Raw genomic sequence first — 18,369 nt, forward strand, 5'->3', positions numbered from 1 at the left:
AGAAATGGAAATGCGCAGAACTACAGATCGAGATGGAAGTGTTTAATATATATGTACATATGTATGTACATGTAATATTATGAATAACTTGAAACTTGTCGTTCAATATTCTTTGTATGGCTGTCATTGAAACCAATAAAAATATTTAAACAAAAAAAAGAAATCCTTCAAACACAAAACATGGATTGGTATGAGGAACTGGGTGATGCCAGTGGTCTGGACACCTCCCCAGATTCTGCCATGCTGTCTCCACCTAACCTGGCTATGGAGGAGGGGGCGTCATTCACTATAGTGTTGCATAGGGCTGAGGAGGTCGAGGACCTGCAGCTTCCTACGGTGGCAGTCAAGACTAACATTTTGACAGAGGTCTTGTAGCCTGGTGTCTCCAGCAAGGAGCATTGCTGCCTTTTAATGAGGCCTTAATAAACGTCTTTCTGGGCACCTGGTCGAAGCCCAGCACAGGGGCTCCTGTGAATAGGACGATTGTCTGCCTCTGTTGTTTTTTGACAGTATTTTTATCGACTTTTTGTCGATTGAAAAAAAAATGTATTCCATTGTGTGCAAGGATGTCTTTGAGGATAACAGGGTTCGCGGCTGGTCCCTGCACGATGTCTGTTATCGATCTCCACCTCGTCTGCCTGTGGTGTCTCTAGCGCGACCAGGATCCGAAGTCTTGCTCGGACTGTTGGGCTATGGCTTCGAAGTCCTTGCAAGAGCGGGCATTGAAGCTCCTTGTGGCCCGGTAGTCGTCATCATCCGAGACTCTGAGGAAGCTTGGTTCCGATCAAAGAAGAGGAGGTCGCAGAACCGCTTCCGGAGCATAAAGTCCTCTTCATCCCACTCAAGGTCGTCCGGACACCTGGGGAAGAGGCACAGGAAGAAGAAGTCCAATTGGGCTTCATCTTCACCTCGAATGTCATCCGTCAACGAAGGAGGTAAGGAGCACCGCCGCTCTAGACATGGTTCTGCGGAGCCGGAGTCAGGGTTGACTTTCCACCTCCCTCCCTTTCCTGGAGCTGGGGAGACCCACGCTCAAATCTAAGAATTCTTCGAGCCATCCCCTGCGTTTTTGAGTGGGCCAACACCTCTGGTGAGCCCTCGGAAGGGGCCCCCATCAGATTCGACACCGTCGGCTTCGGCAATGGCACCGGTGAGGCCTTAAAGATCTGATCGTTGATCTGGATCGATGTCTGTTTGCCACCGCTACCTCCTCCGGCATCAGACCTAAAGTCGATGCCTTCAGTGCCGCCGGTGGTACCGGCCCCATCCTTATCAGCGAAGACAGGGAGTCGGAACGAAGTCGCTCAATGCCGATTCCGGCGCCGATTGATCCCAGGGGTCTATATTATTGCTTGAACACTTTGAGGATGTGTTAGGCTTGGTAGAGGAATGGGAGGGGTCTATGGACCTTTTGGAGCACCAGGATGACTCTGCAGAGCATTTGGACTGGTATGTGAAAGTTGGGGAGGCCCGTGAACTGGATACTTCTCCAGATACTGGCATGCCCTCTCCGCCAACTGTGGCTACGGAGGAAGGAGCATTTTATGCCATTGTGATCAAGAGGGCAGCTGAGGTCCTTGGACTGGAGTTGCCCTCTGTGGAGGTCAGGACTAATCTCCTGATTGAAGTGCTTCAGCCTGGGGCTTCCACCTCTGAATCCCTTTTGCCCCTTTAATGAAGCAATTACCGATGTCCTTCTAGGCACGTGGTCCAAGCCTAGCATAGGGGCTCCTGTGAATAGGACAAGATTTCACTCCGCCATCGCCCAGCTCCGGGCGATCCAAAGATCCTCAGCCGAACCCCACCCCAGAAAGTTTGGTGGTGCAGGCCTCTACATCACAAACCACATTCCCCTTCCACCCCTCCGGATAGGGAATCCAAGAAGATGTTTTCTTACTTCAGCCTCGCATTGTGGTCGGTCAATGCTGCATGCTTACTGGGCCGTTTCTCCCATTACCTTTGGGAGACACTTGCACAAGTGCTTCCACAAGTCCTGGAGGAGGCCCGGGCTGTGCTCTATCATGCAGTTAAGAACGGGAGAGATGCAGCAGAATTCACCATAAATTGTGGCCTTTATACAACAGATTCGCTGATCAGATCGATTTCCATGACAGTGGCCTTGAGGTGCCATGCCTGGCGTAGGACAACTGGCTTCTCGAGTGATGTCCAGGCTAATTTGATGGACATGCCCTTTGATGGAGCCTGCTTTTTTGGGGCCCTAGTGAGGTTTAAGGACTCTCAAGCTACGGCCAGATCCTTGGACCTCTTTTCTACTCCACGTGGCCAATCTACCTTTCGCTCCTTTCATGGAAACTGAAGGGTTTTCCAACTGCTCCAGTCCTATCCCAGCCACAGGGCTGTGCAGGCTTCACAAGCCGTGCGGGTATGTGGACGCGGATCATTCTGGCCTAGGACTGGAAGCCAGAAGTTGTCGGTCACCCTGCCCTTTCCTTTCTTTTCCTCCTCCCATTCTGCCAAAACTGGAACGGCTGATGGCAGATTACATAAAACTGCGCCAGGAGGAAGTTCTAGCTCTGTTGTCCAAGGGGGCTATAGAGAGTGTCCCGGTATCAGAAGTAGGCAGTGACTGTTATTCCCCATACTTTCTGATTCCGAAGAAGAACAAAGGGTTGCAGCCCATTTTAGATTTTCGGACCATTCAAGATGCTCACTCTAGCTCAGGTCTTGTCTGCCCTAGAAGACTGGATGGTAGCGGTGGACCTGCAGGATGTGTATTTTCATATCCCCTTCCTGCCGGGAAGGTGTCCTCGCCCCAGGCTGTCGTCTACCAACTTCAGACAACGGCGGACCTCCTGCATTTGCTGGGGTTCTGTATAAACGTGCCAAAGTCACAACTGATGCCTTCTCAGATGCTTCCTTTCATGGGAGCTGTTCTGAGCACAGTGCAGTTTCGGGCCAGTTCTCCAGAGCAGCGAGTCCAGGATATTCAGGTTATGATTCCGATGTTTCGGCCTCTTTATGGATTTTGGTGAGACTGACTCCGAGGCTGTTGGCCCTCATGGCCTCCTGCATCCTGTTGGTAAAGCATGCCAGGTGGCGTATGCAGGCTCTGCAGTGGGACTTGAAGTTCCAGTGTGCACAGTATCGGGGAAATCTCACCGACATAGTTCAGATCTCGGAAGGAAATGCAGAAGATCTGCAGTGGTGGTTAATGAACCACGTTTGGGTAAATGGCAGACCCCTCTCCCTTCCCCAACCAGATCTCACAGTTGTGACAGATGTGTCATTTCTGGGATGGGGCGGCTATCTGGGAGAGGTGGAGATCATGAGACACTGGTCTCCATTGGAATCGCGTCTCCCCATCAATTTGTTGGAGCTCCCGGCGATTTGGTTGGCATTGAAAGCATTTCTTCCCTCTGTCAAAGGGGAATTCAATGCAGGTGTTCACAGACAACACCACCGCCATGTGGTACTGCAACAAGCAGGGTGGGGTCATGGACCCTTTCTCGAGAGGCCCTGCGTCGCTGGACATGGCTGGAACAGCAGGGGATAACCTTGTTGTTTCAACACCTCGCAGGTTCTCTGAATGCCAGGGCGGACAAACCCAGCCATCGATGCCTAGCGTATTATGAATGGTGTCTCCAGTTGGAGGTGGTGCCAGGTCTCTTTCAGCAGTGGGGAGAACCTTGGTTAGATCTGTTCGCCTCCGAAGAGAATGCGCAGTGTCAGCAATACTGCATGCTGGAGTTACCAAGGCGGCTATCACTCGGGGACTCCTTTCGTTTTGAATGGAGCTCAGGCCTACTGTACGCCTTTCCACCCATACCACTCCTGCCCAGGGTTCTGAAGAAGATCAGGAGCAACTGGGCCCAAGTCATCCGTGTGGTTCCGAACTGGGCGAGGAGAGTCTGGTATTCAGAGCTTCTGAAGATGAGCATTGATCCTCCAATCAGGCTGTCCCTTCAGAAGGATCTTCTGTAACAGCAACAGGGGAGGGTCCTCCACCCGAACCTACCAACTCTGCTCCTCCATGCGTGGAGATTGAGTGGCGGAAGTTGATGACTTTTGACATTCCTCCTAAAGTATGTAATGTTATTTTGGCAGAAATGTGTTTTATAATGTACAGAAAGGTCTATCGACCCTCTTTCAGCTTCTCTTTCCACTGTTCTATTTATTCTAACCCTTGCCCAACAGGGCTCTGCTTTGGGAACTCAAAAGGGTTATCTTTCTGCTCTGTATGCTTTTTTTGCAGCTGCCAGATCAGCCCTCTTTCTTTAGGTGTTCAATTGTACATAGGTTTCTAAAAGGGTTTGCTGACCTGTTTCTTCCCATGCCCTTTGTTTTGCCGCAGTGGGACCTGAATTTGGTCCTCACCTATCTTATGTGTGCTCTGTCAAGCCGATAAACAACTTTATCCAGTATTGGGGTATCTTTCATAGATTCACATGCCTGAATCATTCCCCGTCGTCGAGGCGGGAGTCCCACGGTAAATAAAAAAGCAGTGCCAAAAGCACTTTGCAGTAGTAGGCTCTAGAAAAAAGGCCTGAGGCCTATATTATAGTAGCCTATCTACCTCATTATGCTAAAAGACCCAAAGTCTTTGCTCCAACCAATCAGCTCACAGCACCCTCTAGAACCTTCCCTGCAGAGCCAGCTCTCCTCAGATTTTCACCGCACGTCGTGTGGAAGGGAGTCTCCCTGAGTCTTGACTCAGTTTTTTTTCTTCAAGAGCTTCAAGATGTCTGACAAGAAGGCCTTGTTCAGACCCTGCAGAACATGCGAGAAGAAGAGGGTCCATGTGGATGACTTACACAAGGACTGTATTTATTGCCTGTATCCCAAGCATGAGGCAAAAACCTGTAAGATCTGCACTACCTTCCCTGCCAAGACCTTAAGGGATAGGGAGGCCAGAGTCCTTTTGTGGCTTAAATCCTCTTCCAAGGATGATGATGATAGAGCCTCTACCTCTAGCAAGAGGGCAAGGTCTCACGAGGATAAGATAAGTGAGGGGAGAAAGCATACCAAGACCTCCCACTCTACTTCAGGTTCTTCTCAGAGATCCAAACACTCTGTCTCTGGAGCCTCAGCCACCAACGACCGTCAAAGAAAACTGTGAGTAAGACTTCTACTGTCTCCTCTCCAGTGACCACTGTCTCTACTTCAACCTCTTTTTCTATGAGTATGATATCAACTACATCTATCACTACTCCGATTGTGTCTACTAAAATTAGTATTGTGACAAAGAAAACTCTCGTGGACGACTCGTCGACGAAGACGCCGTCATCATCAAAAAATTCGTCGTCTAAGAAGAGCCCGTCGACGAAGTCGTCGACGCCGCCGTCGACGACTGCCTCGTCGACGAAGAATGCATCGACGCCTATCCCGTCGACGACGAGCCCGTCCTTGGTTACCCCGTCGACGACAGTCCCGTCGACGGTGGTTCCGTCGACGACGAATCCGTCGACGACTGTCCCGTCGACGTCGAGCCCGTCGACGACAGTCCCGTCGACGACAAGTCTATCGTCGACGATGCCCTCGTCGTCGATCTCGTCGACGATAACTCCGTCGACGACGGCATCTTTTCAGCAAGTAGATGCACCTTGGTCTCCTGGGTCATCAAGGTCGATGGGATCAGCTTTGCTAAGGCCTGCCACTGGGAATCAGGCCTTTTGTACGCCAATAGCGACAAAGAATTTTCAACTAGTGTCTTATAAGAGACAACAGGGTGCATATATATCTCCACTTATGCCTTCTCATCTTCTAGAAACCTTTGCGGATGATGAAGAAGAAGATGACTTTGAAGATGATGACGATGTGGGTGCTTTTGGTGTGGCACGTCACCCATCCGAACTTGTCATCAAGTGCCAAGATGATGATGAAGAGGATTCATACGCGGAGCACTACTACCATGAGGATATCATAGTGCCTCATTCATTGGAACATCAGAGAAGGCCTAGAGTCCCGGAGGTCACTCAGTTGCCGCCTAATCTGATACAGGATTTGCAGGCTATGCTAGCGGACTACAAACAGCGTTTTCCTCCGCAAGTACCTCAATCTGATACGGTAGCTCCTCCTCGGCAGCCACCGGTCTCTCCAGTTGTAGAAACTCCGCAACCGGTCTTGCCTCCACAAACTCCGGATACATCATCAGAAGAGGAGGTAGAGGATGGAGAGTTGCCTAACATACCTTCATCGGACCCATGGGACGAGTATGTTATACCCATGCCGTCCCCTCCAACTCCACAACCTTCAGATTCACCGTCTGAAGATGTAGGTGGTTTTCACAACTTGATGCAGAGGGCATCAACCAGGTTTAAGCTCCCGGTTACAGTGGAGCAAACGGAATGTTTTCTCCATGACTTTAAAGAGGAAACAAGGAGAATATCTAGAGCCATTCCCATGATTGATTTTATCTGGAAGGAGGGCATAAAGATAATGAAAAACCCTGCATCCGTGCCTGCTGTGTTACCTAGAATAGAAAAGAAATATCGTGCTCCGCTCTCTAGTCCGGCGTGCCTTATTGGCCATCCACGCCCGGATTCGGTAATCTCTCAGGCGGCGCAGCAAAGGTCAAAGAACCCAGCTACCCCTATTTCTACTCCACCAGATAAAGAGGGGCGACGATTAGACCTTATTGGAAAGAAGTTTTCCACTATGGCTGCAGCATCCATCAGGATTGCAAATTCAATGGCAATTATTGGACGCTACGATCGCCAGATGTGGTCGGAGATGGCTAGATTCATAGAGCTATTACCAGAGGACTCAAGACAAGAAGCAAGGAAAGTTTTAATGGAAGGAGAGCGGGCAGCGGAAGAATCCATCGACTGCGCTCTAGACATGGCGAATACGAATTTCAGGCAGTTGGCTGGGGCAGCTGTCCTGAGACGTCAGGGGTGGTTAAAAGCCACTACGTTTCGTCCTGAGGTTCAGCTGAAGATACTGGACATGGCTTATGACGGAGAGTCCCTCTTTGGGAAACATGTCGATGAGGCTCTCCAGACGATTAAAACCGACACGGATACTGCAAAGTCGCTAGGATCCTTGCAATATAGAAGAGCTTCATTCAGAGGAGCTAGAGGACGAGGTTATTCTTCCAGAGGAAGTTATTACCAGCAAGGCAGACAGTATCAACCACAATACCGTCAAAACTACCAGTCCTCTTACAGACAATCTGGATCGGCTGGTTTCTCTCGTCAAGGAGGAAGAAGGCGCGCAAACAACCAAGGACGAGACAGCCACAAGAAACAGTGAGAGCAATTGGGCGCCACCTCCAATCCCTTACCTTCCCGTGGGCGCGAAAATATCTGCTTACCAACAACAATGGCAGAATATAACATCGGATCGGTGGGTGCTAGACTTGATCCATCATGGTCACACCTTAGAGTTCATCACCAAACCCCCACCAACTCCGCCCAGGGGTCCCCCTTCCCCCTCGTCTTCACTTATTGTTCAAGGAGGTGCAAGCTATGCTACTCAAGAACGCAGTAGAGAAGGTTCCATTCCATCAGAGAGGGACAGGTTTCTATTCCCGTTTTTTCCTCATAAAAAAGAAAACAGGGGAATGGCGACCGATCCTAGACCTGCGCAATCTGAACAAATATCTCAAGAAGCAGGGATTTCGAATGGTCACCCTCTCGGACATTCTCAGTTGCCTCAACGAGGGAGATTACATGGCTTCCTTGGACATGGAAGACGCATACTTCCACATCCCAATCCACCCAAACCATCGGAGGTACCTCCGTTTCACTGTGGCCGGCGCCCATTATCAATTCAAAGTTCTCCCATTTGGCCTCAAGTCGGCCCCAAGAATCTTCACGAAGTGCCTGGCCCCTGTGGCAGCAGCTCTCCGGGCAGCAAAAGTGCAGGTATTCCCGTATTTGGACGACTGGCTAGTCAAAGGTCCATCAGAAGACAAAGTGAGAGCCGACATTACGGCATGCCGCAATCTCTTCGCATCGCTAGGCCTCACAGTCAACGAAACCAAATCCCAGATGCATCCAAGACAAAGCCTGTTGTTCCAAGGAGCTTGCTTGGACACGATGGAATGCAAGGCATCCTTATCTCGAGAGAGACAACTCCGTCTGCAAGCGCTGGCCAGAAAACTGGCAAGAAGAAAGTCACTTTCAGTTCGCCTATATGCATCACTTCTGGGGATGTGTTCTTCAGTCATCAACCTCATTCCATTGGTGCGTCTAAAGATGCGACCACTGCAAGAGGAGCTAAACTGTCAATGGCATCAAGCGACAGGTTCATTCGAGGACACCATCACAGTCACCAACAGGATGGTGCACGCACTCCAATGGTGGTCTCAGATCAGCAATCTGGAACAGGGGCTTTCATTCTTGCAGAATCCTCCGGATTTTATTCTGACAACGGATGCGTCCATGGAGGGTTGGGGTGGTCACCTCCAGGAACTGCAAGTGCAGGGAAGATGGTCTCAGCAAGACAAGAGATGCCACATCAACAGCCTAGAGCTGAGAGCCATTTGTCTGTCTCTTCAAGCGTTCCTCCCCAGGATAGTGGGATCCTCGGTCTTAGTCAGAACGGACAACACCACAAGCATGTTTTATATCAACAAGCAGGGGGGAACGAGATCGGCAACACTATCCAAACAAGCCCAAGAGCTATGGAAATGGTTAACAGTTCACAACATAACCCTCAAAGTGGAGCATGTCAGAGGCCTCTACAACACCTTGGCAGACAAACTGAGCAGAACTTTGTCAGAGTGCCACGAGTGGGAACTGGACAACGGCCAGTTGAACTATGTGTTTCAGAGATGGGGCAAACCCAGGTTGGACCTATTTGCGACCCAACAGAACAAGAAATGCCGGTACTACGCCAGCAGATATCCTCAACAGGGGTCAAGGGGGAATGCCCTTTCGATGCGATGGTCAGGGACATATGCATACGCTTTTCCTCCGATCCCTCTGATTCCACGAGTGGTGCGCAAAATGAAAGTGGAGAGTTGTCGCCTTCTCCTCATTGCTCCCAAGTGGCCTCGCCAGTATTGGTTTCAGGAACTCATGCTACTTTCTCAGGAGCCACCTATCAAGCTGCGGGTAATTCCGAAGCTACTGTCACGCAACGAGGGTCAAGTACTTCACCCAGATCCTCAATCACTGAAATTGCACGCATGGCTCCTAACTTCTTAGAATTTGAGCATCTTCAAATTCCTCAGGAATGCCGGGACATTCTAGAGAAGGCAAGAGCCCAGAGTACATTAAAGACTTATCGTCTCAAGTGGAAGCGTTTTTGCGCATGGTGCATCTCTAGTGCTTTGCACCCTATAGAGGCACCGGCGGAAAAGATATTGCCCTATTTGTTACACTTAGCGCAGTCTGGCCTTTCTTTTTCATCAATAAAGGTCCACTTAGCGGCCTTATCCAGGTACAGAAAGAGGACCAATTCTCAGTCACTCTGCTCTTCATCGCTAATCAAGCAATTTATGAGAGGTCTGTTCCGGGCTTATCCACCAGTCAAGCCCTCACCACCGGAATGGGAGCTCAACACGGTTCTATCACAACTGATGAAACATCCGTTCGAACTTATCCATAGAGCCGACCTAAAGTTCTTAACATGGAAGGTTGCTTTATTATTGGCGCTAACTTCCGCAAGAAGAGTGGGAGAAATTCAAGCTTTCACTATAAAGGAGCCCTTTTTGCATTTCTCCCAGGACTATGTCACTTTACGAACAAATCCAACATTCATACCGAAAGTGCCTTCCCAGTTTCATTTAAATGAACCTGTCAAGCTCAAAGTTTTCTTTCCAAACCCGTGAACCCCGGCTGAAAAGACATTGCATTCTTTAGACATCAAGCGATGCTTAAAATTCTATCTTCAGAGAACCAAGACTTTGAGAAGATCAGATCAACTGTTTGTGGCTTATGGTCAAAATACTTTGGGGAAAGCGGTCACTAAAGCCACAATTTCAAGATGGATCGCATCCGCGATTCAATTCTGCCACGTCAAGGCTAATCGACCATTGACAAGGTCTGTTCGATCTCACTCCACAAGAGCTGTAGCAGCGTCTGCGGCTTTATTTGCAGGAGTGACGCTTGAGAACATTTGCCGTGCTGCGACATGGAAGAATGTCCACACGTTTACAAGACACTACTGCCTACAATCAGCAAATCAGGATGATGCGGCAGTAGGTCAAGCTGTTTTACGTCACCTGTTTCCATAAGGAGTATGTTCAGGTACTGATGTTCACTTATTTCATATAAAGTACATGCATTTATTAGATTGTATTTATATATTTGGAAGCATTTAACATGTTGTGTTTTTGTTGTATATGCCTAAGATTTCTTTCCAGAAAGAAAATGCGTAATGTCAATGTTGAACTTGAACATGATGTAGTAATAGTTCAATCTCTAAGCGTTTGTTGGTTGTTGACGATACATTCATGGGGGTGCACTGCAATAAGTCTCCCACCATCCGCAACCGACTTTGCCTGGCTTACTGCTTGCTATTCTGATTCAGGCATGTGAATCTATGAAAGATACCCCAATACTGGATAAGAAAACAAGTTACTTACCTGTAACTTCAGTTATCCAGTATTGGTATCTTTCATAGATTCACATGCAACCCACCCTCCTCCCCGGAGAGTCAGTTCTCTAAGTTTGGGATACTTGTTCCCACTTGTGCTACGAAAATCTGAGGAGAGCTGGCTCTGCAGGGAAGGTTCTAGAGGGTGCTGTGAGCTGATTGGTTGGAGCAAAGACTTTGGGTCTTTTAGCATAATGAGGTAGATAGGCTACTATAATATAGGCCTCAGGCCTTTTTTCTAGAGCCTACTACTGCAAAGTGCTTTTGGCACTGCTTTTTTATTTACCGTGGGACTCCCGCCTCGACGACGGGGAATGATTCAGGCATGTGAATCTATGAAAGATACCAATACTGGATAACTGAAGTTACAGGTAAGTAACTTGTTTTCGTCCCTTCCGGCTGCTTACTATCAAAACAATCTTCTTTAGTGGCGATTACATCTGCCCCGAAGTTGAGTAAGTTGCAGGCGTTATCTTGCACACATCCCTACTTGATGTATTTTCTGGACAAAGTGGTGCTTCGCACCCGTGCTTCATTCTTGCCAAAGGTTGTGACCCCTTTCCATCTGGGTCAACCCATCATGCTGCCCACCTTCTTTGCTCCCCCGCATCCCTCTGAGGAAGAGGAGCGTCTCCACGGCTTGGACCCAAAAAGAGCGTTGCCGTTCTACCTTGACTGCACAAAAGAGTTCCGGGCGGACGACCAACTCTTTGTGGGGTACGTAGTAGCTAAGAATGGAAGGGCAGTGCAGAAAAGCACCATCTACCACTGGGTCGTTCTCTGCATTAAAATCTGCTTTAGGGTTTAAGGGCCCATTCCACTAGGGGAAAGGCTGCGACTACAGCCTTGGCTCGGGGTATCCTAGTACTAGATATCTGTCAGGCAGCAATATAGGCATCTTTGCACAAGTTTGCCAAGCACTTCTGCCTGGACAGTCAGGTCCGCAGGGACGGACATTTTGTCTGTTCGGTCCTATAGGACCGCGTAGTTGTCGTATTGGTCCACACCCACGGCCGGGATGGTATAGTTTGGGTATCTTAATTCAAAGGTAAGGAACTTGCAGCTAGGAGTCTCTGTCAGATGAACAAGTTACTTACCTTCGGAAACGCGTTATGTGGTAGAGATTTGTTGTGATGCTTCTTACGGCGGAGAAAGCAGAATGCAGGAAACGTTGGCCTTGTTCAGGTAAGTTTAATAGCAGAAAGCAACCTGGCATCCGACCACCTCGAAAGCGCAGGACAACTGTCAGCTATCGAGTGTCGTGTACCAGAAGTTCCACAAGGAACACAAGGAAATAACAGAGCGTGAGGAGAATCTTACAAACAGGTAAGATTCCAACATAACACATCCTATTTCCTAGGAAAGAAAAAAAAAAAAAACAGAAACAGAGATAAACATTAAAATGAAATTAAACATTAAAATGAAATCATACAGAATCCATCCCACTTCGCTGGAGGAAAAAAAAAACAAGTTAAGAAGTGACATAATCATTGAGGTAAGCAGGAGACTTATGCACTCTACGTCCAAGAGGCAAACTCAGACTCGGAGAAGGGAGGGTGGGGGGATCACATGCAGACCCACAGGCACCAGAACCAGAGGAACCAGAATCATAAGCAGTCTCATGGGTGACAGAGTCACTGAAATCAGAATCAGGCATGAACATAACACCAGAACAGCCCTCACTCCTGGAAGCAGGGGTATGATGAAACGAACCAGCCTTCTGATAAAGAGCGACATTTCTAAGGTTCCACCTATCACCACCTTCCAGGATGAGAGAAAACTTGTTGAGGGAAACAACACGGAAAGGGCCCTTAAACTTGTGCAGACCAGCCTTAGTTCTGCCGGATTTGACTTTGACCCAATCACCAACAGCAATTTTCCCAGAAACAACTACAGGAGAACTCGCGCCATCAGACAGAACCCAATCCTTTAACCAAGCAGGAACCGTTCTAGAACCAGGGGATCGCCCACGCATGACTTGGAACGGGGACAGATGAGTGACACTGTGAAGGGTAGTCCTGTATGACCAAAGCATGTCCTGAACCAACCGTCTGGGATCTAAGTTATTGGCTAAAGCAAGTTGAAGGGTACCTTTTATGAGACGGTTGGACCTCTCGACCATACCATTTCCCATGGGGTTGTATAAAGAAGTACGAGAGTGCTTGACGCCACATTTCTCAAAAAAACATCTCATTTCACCAGAGGTTAACTGGGTGCCGTTGTCAGTCAAGACCATGTTAGGGAAACCTTCTAAGGAAAACAGATTCTCAAGCACTTGAATGGTTGACCTGGTGCTGATATCTCTAAGAAACTCCACACACAACCATTTAGAGTGGACGTCAACGATTACGGCAGCAAAACGCATGTCAACAGGTAGCCCAGAAAGGGGGCCAATGAAATCCAAACACAGATTACACCAGGGCTTACCAGGGTCCGAAATATGACCTTGACTGGCCTGTAAACCAACTTTCAGCCTTTTCTCGCTCTCCTTGCAGAAGGAACAATTCTCCACCCAACCACGAATCACATCATCCATACCTGGCCACCAAAACTCTTGCTTTATCCTCCTGATAGTCATGCCCTGACCCAGATGTCCTAAGTGGGCTAGCTTGAAGATATGTAATCTCAGGCCGACAGGTGGCACGAAACGATCGCCCCTCATTATGATCTCAGAACCTGAAAGAGACAACTCATCTAAGAGTTTCCAAAAGGGCCTGACAGCGACAGGCAACATACTTTCCCTAGGAGCACCTCGCTTAATGAGTGAAATTACTTCTTGCAAGGTAGAATCCTTCTTCATTTCAGACAACCACTGGTCCTGAGAAAAGGCACCGACAGAAGATTCACACACATCCACAACCACAGCAACAGCCTCATCCACGTTGCACTTTTCAAGATCCTGATCAACCAACCTCCAATCAACAGACAAGCGAGACAGACAATCTGCCTGGACATTTTTCCAACCTTGGATAAAAACAATTTCGTATGAATATTCCTGTAATCTGGCAGCAAATCTTGCAAGACGAGCAGAACCTTTGCCAGCACCACCACCCGACAAAATCTTCAAAAGTGGCTTGTGGTCGGTTCGCAAAACAAACTGCACACCCCACAAGTATACGCGAAAATACTCCACACTCCATGCAGCAGCCAGAGCTTCTCGTTCAATGACCGAGTAATTCCTCTCGGCTTGGGTAAGAGTTCTAGAAGCGAAGGCGATGGTTTTCTCAAAACCATGTTGGAGTTGTGAAAACACTACACCAATACCAGTAAGACTGGCATCTACAGTCAAGAAAGATTTGCACACAGGATCAAAGGGGGCTAGAATACCTGCGTTGCAGATATTTTCCTTAATCTGTTGAAAGGAGACTTCTTGCGCTTTCTCCCAAATAAACTTATTGCCCTTTCTCAACAACAATCTCAAAGGTTCGGACAAACTAGCAAAACTTTTAACAAATTTCGAATAATATTCGACTAATCCTAAGAAGGATCGAAGCTGGTCTCTATCACTAGGTGCTGGGGCTTGACTGATGGCAAGTAAAAGATTCTTTTTTGGGGCAATGCCACCAGCGGAGATAGTGTAGCCTAAATACTCAATGCTTTCAGTCAAAAAAACACACTTATCCTTATTAACAGTTAAACCAGTGTCTTCTAGTTTGAAAAGAGCTTGACGTAAAGCTAAATTGTGATCATTCACACTTTTCCCAGATACAAGAATGTTGTCTTGAAAGTAGACAACCCCAGACAGACCCTTAAGCATGTTAGACATCATTCGTTGAAAAACACTGGCAGCCGAGGCGAGGCCAAACGGCATGCGAGTGAACTGGAAGGTACCCTCGGTGGTAATGAAAGCAGTCAGTGGTTTGGAGTCAGGGTGTAATCTGATTTGGTGGTAAGCACTCCTCAGATCGATCTTTGAGAAGAATCTACCCCCCCCCACAGATTGTAACAACTCATTGATATTGGGAAGGGGAAAAGTGTCTGTAATAATCTCTTGGTTGAGAGACCTGAGGTCAATGCAGAATCTCAACCGGCCATCGGATTTCAAAGTGATTACAACGGGCGAAATCCAGGGCGAAGCTTCAACAGGTTCAATGACTTTAGTAGTCAACATGTCATGCAATAAATCCTTCAGACCCTGCCTAACAGAAAGAGGTACTCTTCTAAGTTTATGTTGCACAGGAGAAGCATTGGGCTTCAAAACAATTTTGTGAAAATAATCCTTAACACACCCTAATTTATCGACAAATACTCTATGGGCAGCATTCAAAATGTCCTTAACTTGAACGTCGTTTTCAATTGACATAACCACATCAGGTGAGTTGGGATTAATCACAATATTTAAATCGAACTGGTGCATCCACCCCAAAATTGGAGGACCTTCTCTGGCTATATACACTTTCCCGTTGACACTCCTGGATTTAAATGCAATGACACCAAACATGTACCCCAGAACTTCAATAGGTTTGCCTTGATATCCAACTGGATCAATATCTTTTTCAACCAGAGAAACATTGTGCCATAACGAAGAAAAGGTGGACTCTGGAATTATGGTGAACAAAGAGCCAGAATCAACCATAAGTACAACGTCTTGACCACATATAGTAAATAGAGCGGAAGGTCTTGTTAATCTGGGAGAATCAAATGTGGTACTGACCAAATCACAATCAAGTTGTTGAATTACTAAAACTCTATCGTTAATGACATTCACCTTAGACTTGAGTTTGTCAAAAGTTTCGGGTGATTTGGTTTTATCGAGACTCTCGCCCTGTTTGCACATTCTAAGATAATGACCTTTGCGACCACATTTCCTACAAGTCTGGTCTACAGCATAACACTTCTTGAAATCACCTGAATGGAATTGGCTTCCACAACGCCAACATTCTTTACTCTTGACCCTGGAAGGAAAACTGTTAGGGTTAATCTTGTTAAAACGTTTAGAAACAGCATTAATTTCATAACCTTCTACACAATCATCATATTCGACACTCCCAATTTGTGAGGAACTTCTATCTCTACGTTCTAATTCCTTGATACACTTCTGAGACTCCTCGATGACTTTTGCCATGTGTATCGCATCTTTTAAGGAAGGATCCTTTGCAGCCCATAACCTTTCCTGAATTTTCCTGTGACGACATTGTACTATGAGCTGGTCGCGAACTAGCTCATCAGTCATGTTACCGAAACGACATTTGATGGAAAGTTCACGTAACCTGGAAACAAATTCATCAATAGTTTCATTTTCAGCTTGCGGATGGGTATAAAAACGGTACCTTGCCATGACTAAGTTGACCTCTTTTGCAAACCTAGTCTCAAGTCTTTTGAGAGCCTCTCTATAAGCGTCATCCATGGGTTGACCATTGGGACCTAGAGCAACCGGTAAATACTTAAACACTCTTTGACCTTCATTACCCAATGTGCTTAATAAAAGCGCTTTTTTCCTTTCAGGGTGAAAATTTTTCCCATCAAGCGCAGTAATGTAGTTGTCTAGCATTTCAACCCAGTCCTCCCAATCTATTAATGGTGTGCCTGGAGAGGACAGAAACATAGGAGGCATAACAATATTTGAGGCCATAATGAAGCAAGAGGCAAGAAACAAATTCTTAAAAACGAAAGAAAAGAAATTAAGCTGCAAACTTGAAAATGTGGGTGTGCAAATCACCGTGAAAGTGTCTGCACGTAGAAGAGCAAATCACCGTGGCCACTCGGAATCAGGGGAATTACTTCAAGGTAGGTTGACGTCACAAAGACGAGTGGAACGTCGAGAAGAGCTACGGTGAGAAGCTGACGTGAACGCAAAGTAAGGTATGGGAGGCAGCAGAGCGTTCGTTCCCAAAGACGTAACAATGGTGACTGACGATGCGCTTCAGTGACGAGCAGCAAGGGCGTCACAAGACGTGGCAACGTCAACACGCAGAACGTCAAATGCGTTGCAGATGCGTCAGATGCGGTGCAATGACGTGGGATAACGGAATGGCTTGGAACGTTGGGTGTTCGACAAGCGCAATGAATAAAACCTTAAGAAACAGTACCTTTGAGGTCGATAAGTCACTCGAAATTGAAGGAAGACAATCAGCGGACCAGGCGAAGACAGCCGAAGACCAAGACAGCGCTGAGGAAAACGTCGAGTGATCACCAGGTTGCTTTACACATCGGAGATCAGCAGGGAAATACGGTGAGCCGAGTTAGATGAATCCAAGCATCAGGAAAGCGTCGCCAAAAATGTTGTGATGCTTCTTACGGCGGAGAAAGCAGAATGCAGGAAACGTTGGCCTTGTTCAGGTAAGTTTAATAGCAGAAAGCAACCTGGCATCCGACCACCTCGAAAGCGCAGGACAACTGTCAGCTATCGAGTGTCGTGTACCAGAAGTTCCACAAGGAACACAAGGAAATAACAGAGCGTGAGGAGAATCTTACAAACAGGTAAGATTCCAACATAACAAGATTCTATCTAGCTGCAGATTCCTTACAGCCCCACCCATGCCTCCCTGCTTTGTGGACTAATGTTGTAGGGCTAGGGTTGCTCCCCTTTTCAGGGCTCTAGTTTTGCACATGACTGCGTCTGTTACTTTGTGGCTCTGCCCTTCTGGCATGGAAAAAATGAAACGTACCAGTGTCCGCGTGCCTGGGCGGCGCCTGTATAGGTACTGCAACGTCATAACCGACGCCACGATGTCACGCTGAGCCGAATAGAGCCACCCAATGGTGCGTGCAAGGGGTATTGCACAGCAAAAGTTTCCAGCTCCAGCCTCACGCCTGGGAAATTCAACGGCAAGGAATCTGCACCTAGATAGGGTCTATACCAGATAATGCGTTACCGAAAGTAAGAAACTTGTTCATCTTGGCTTCAACAGATAGACGAGGTAGGAATTTTTTCAAGGATCTTAACAACTTAAAACAGGAGCTGTTCATTTTGATTTGATTTGATTTATGACAAAAGGCATCCTTGCCTTGAGCCGAGATCCTGGTCGGGCTGTTGTTTGGAGCCAGCCAGTGAATGAATTTGTGTTTGGAAGGTGAGGGCAATGTCCAATTAAATTCCTAAATTCTTTACCGAACTCTGTTAATGCCCGGGGTGGGTGGGGGGGGGGGGGGGGAGCATCCTAAGTCCTGAACGTCTCCCAAATGTCTGGCAGAAGAGGGGCAAACAACAAAACCTACATTATGTCTGGTATTCCATTTTAGTTGGTTGGTGGACAGCCATTGAAGACACATTGAAGAGGTTTAATAAATCCTCCATCACATTGAAAAGCAGCTGGGTCTCGTTGGCAAAAGATATTACCTTTGCCCCCAAAGTTTCGTCTAACACCGCCAAGGGTGTAAGATAAGCAGGGCTGAGTGCCGAACTTTGGGGGACACCAACTGCTAACGCACAGATTGAAGAAGAAAAGGGAGGTATCCCCACTTCTTACTTCCGGTCAGTCAGGAAGGAAGTCCACCATACAGTGCCCTACTGCATTGATTGCAAGTGACAGGACAGATTAGAGGACCAGCGCTGTGTGGGTGTTGCCAAAGTTCAAATGGGCAAGATGTTGACCAACCACACTATTTGGCTTTGGGCTATCCTCTGTACCAAGATCTGCAACAGCCTGGCCAAGAAAGATCATACAGAGGACATTTGTGCCCATTTAACCAGCTACTTCCACAGCTCTCTCTTTAGAGACGTCTTGGTTGACATCATCTACCAGATAATCCTTGCTTACCTTTGCCAAGCAGTATTGGCGCAAACCTTAGGCACACATTGATGGGTACTTTGCTTGAGCAGTATTGGATTGACTTCCTTGGTTAACTGACACTACTCCTTTCCAGGGACGTATTGCTTTGGGAACGATTCATAATGAGATGAACATATAGAAAGATGTATTT

The 18,369-nt window shown here is 47.5% G+C and overlaps 1 protein-coding gene across 1 annotated transcript in view; it reads left to right on the forward strand.

Annotated features, from left to right (window-relative positions):
- Window positions 1–18,369, forward strand: part of WDR35 (WD repeat domain 35) — a 531,383-nt gene that overhangs the window by 411,902 nt on the left and 101,112 nt on the right. The gene's annotated exons all lie outside the window — the stretch shown is intronic.

The sequence above is a fragment of the Lissotriton vulgaris genome, chromosome 6, assembly GCF_964263255.1.
Source record: "Lissotriton vulgaris chromosome 6, aLisVul1.2, whole genome shotgun sequence".
NCBI classification, from domain to species: Eukaryota; Metazoa; Chordata; class Amphibia; order Caudata; family Salamandridae; genus Lissotriton; species Lissotriton vulgaris.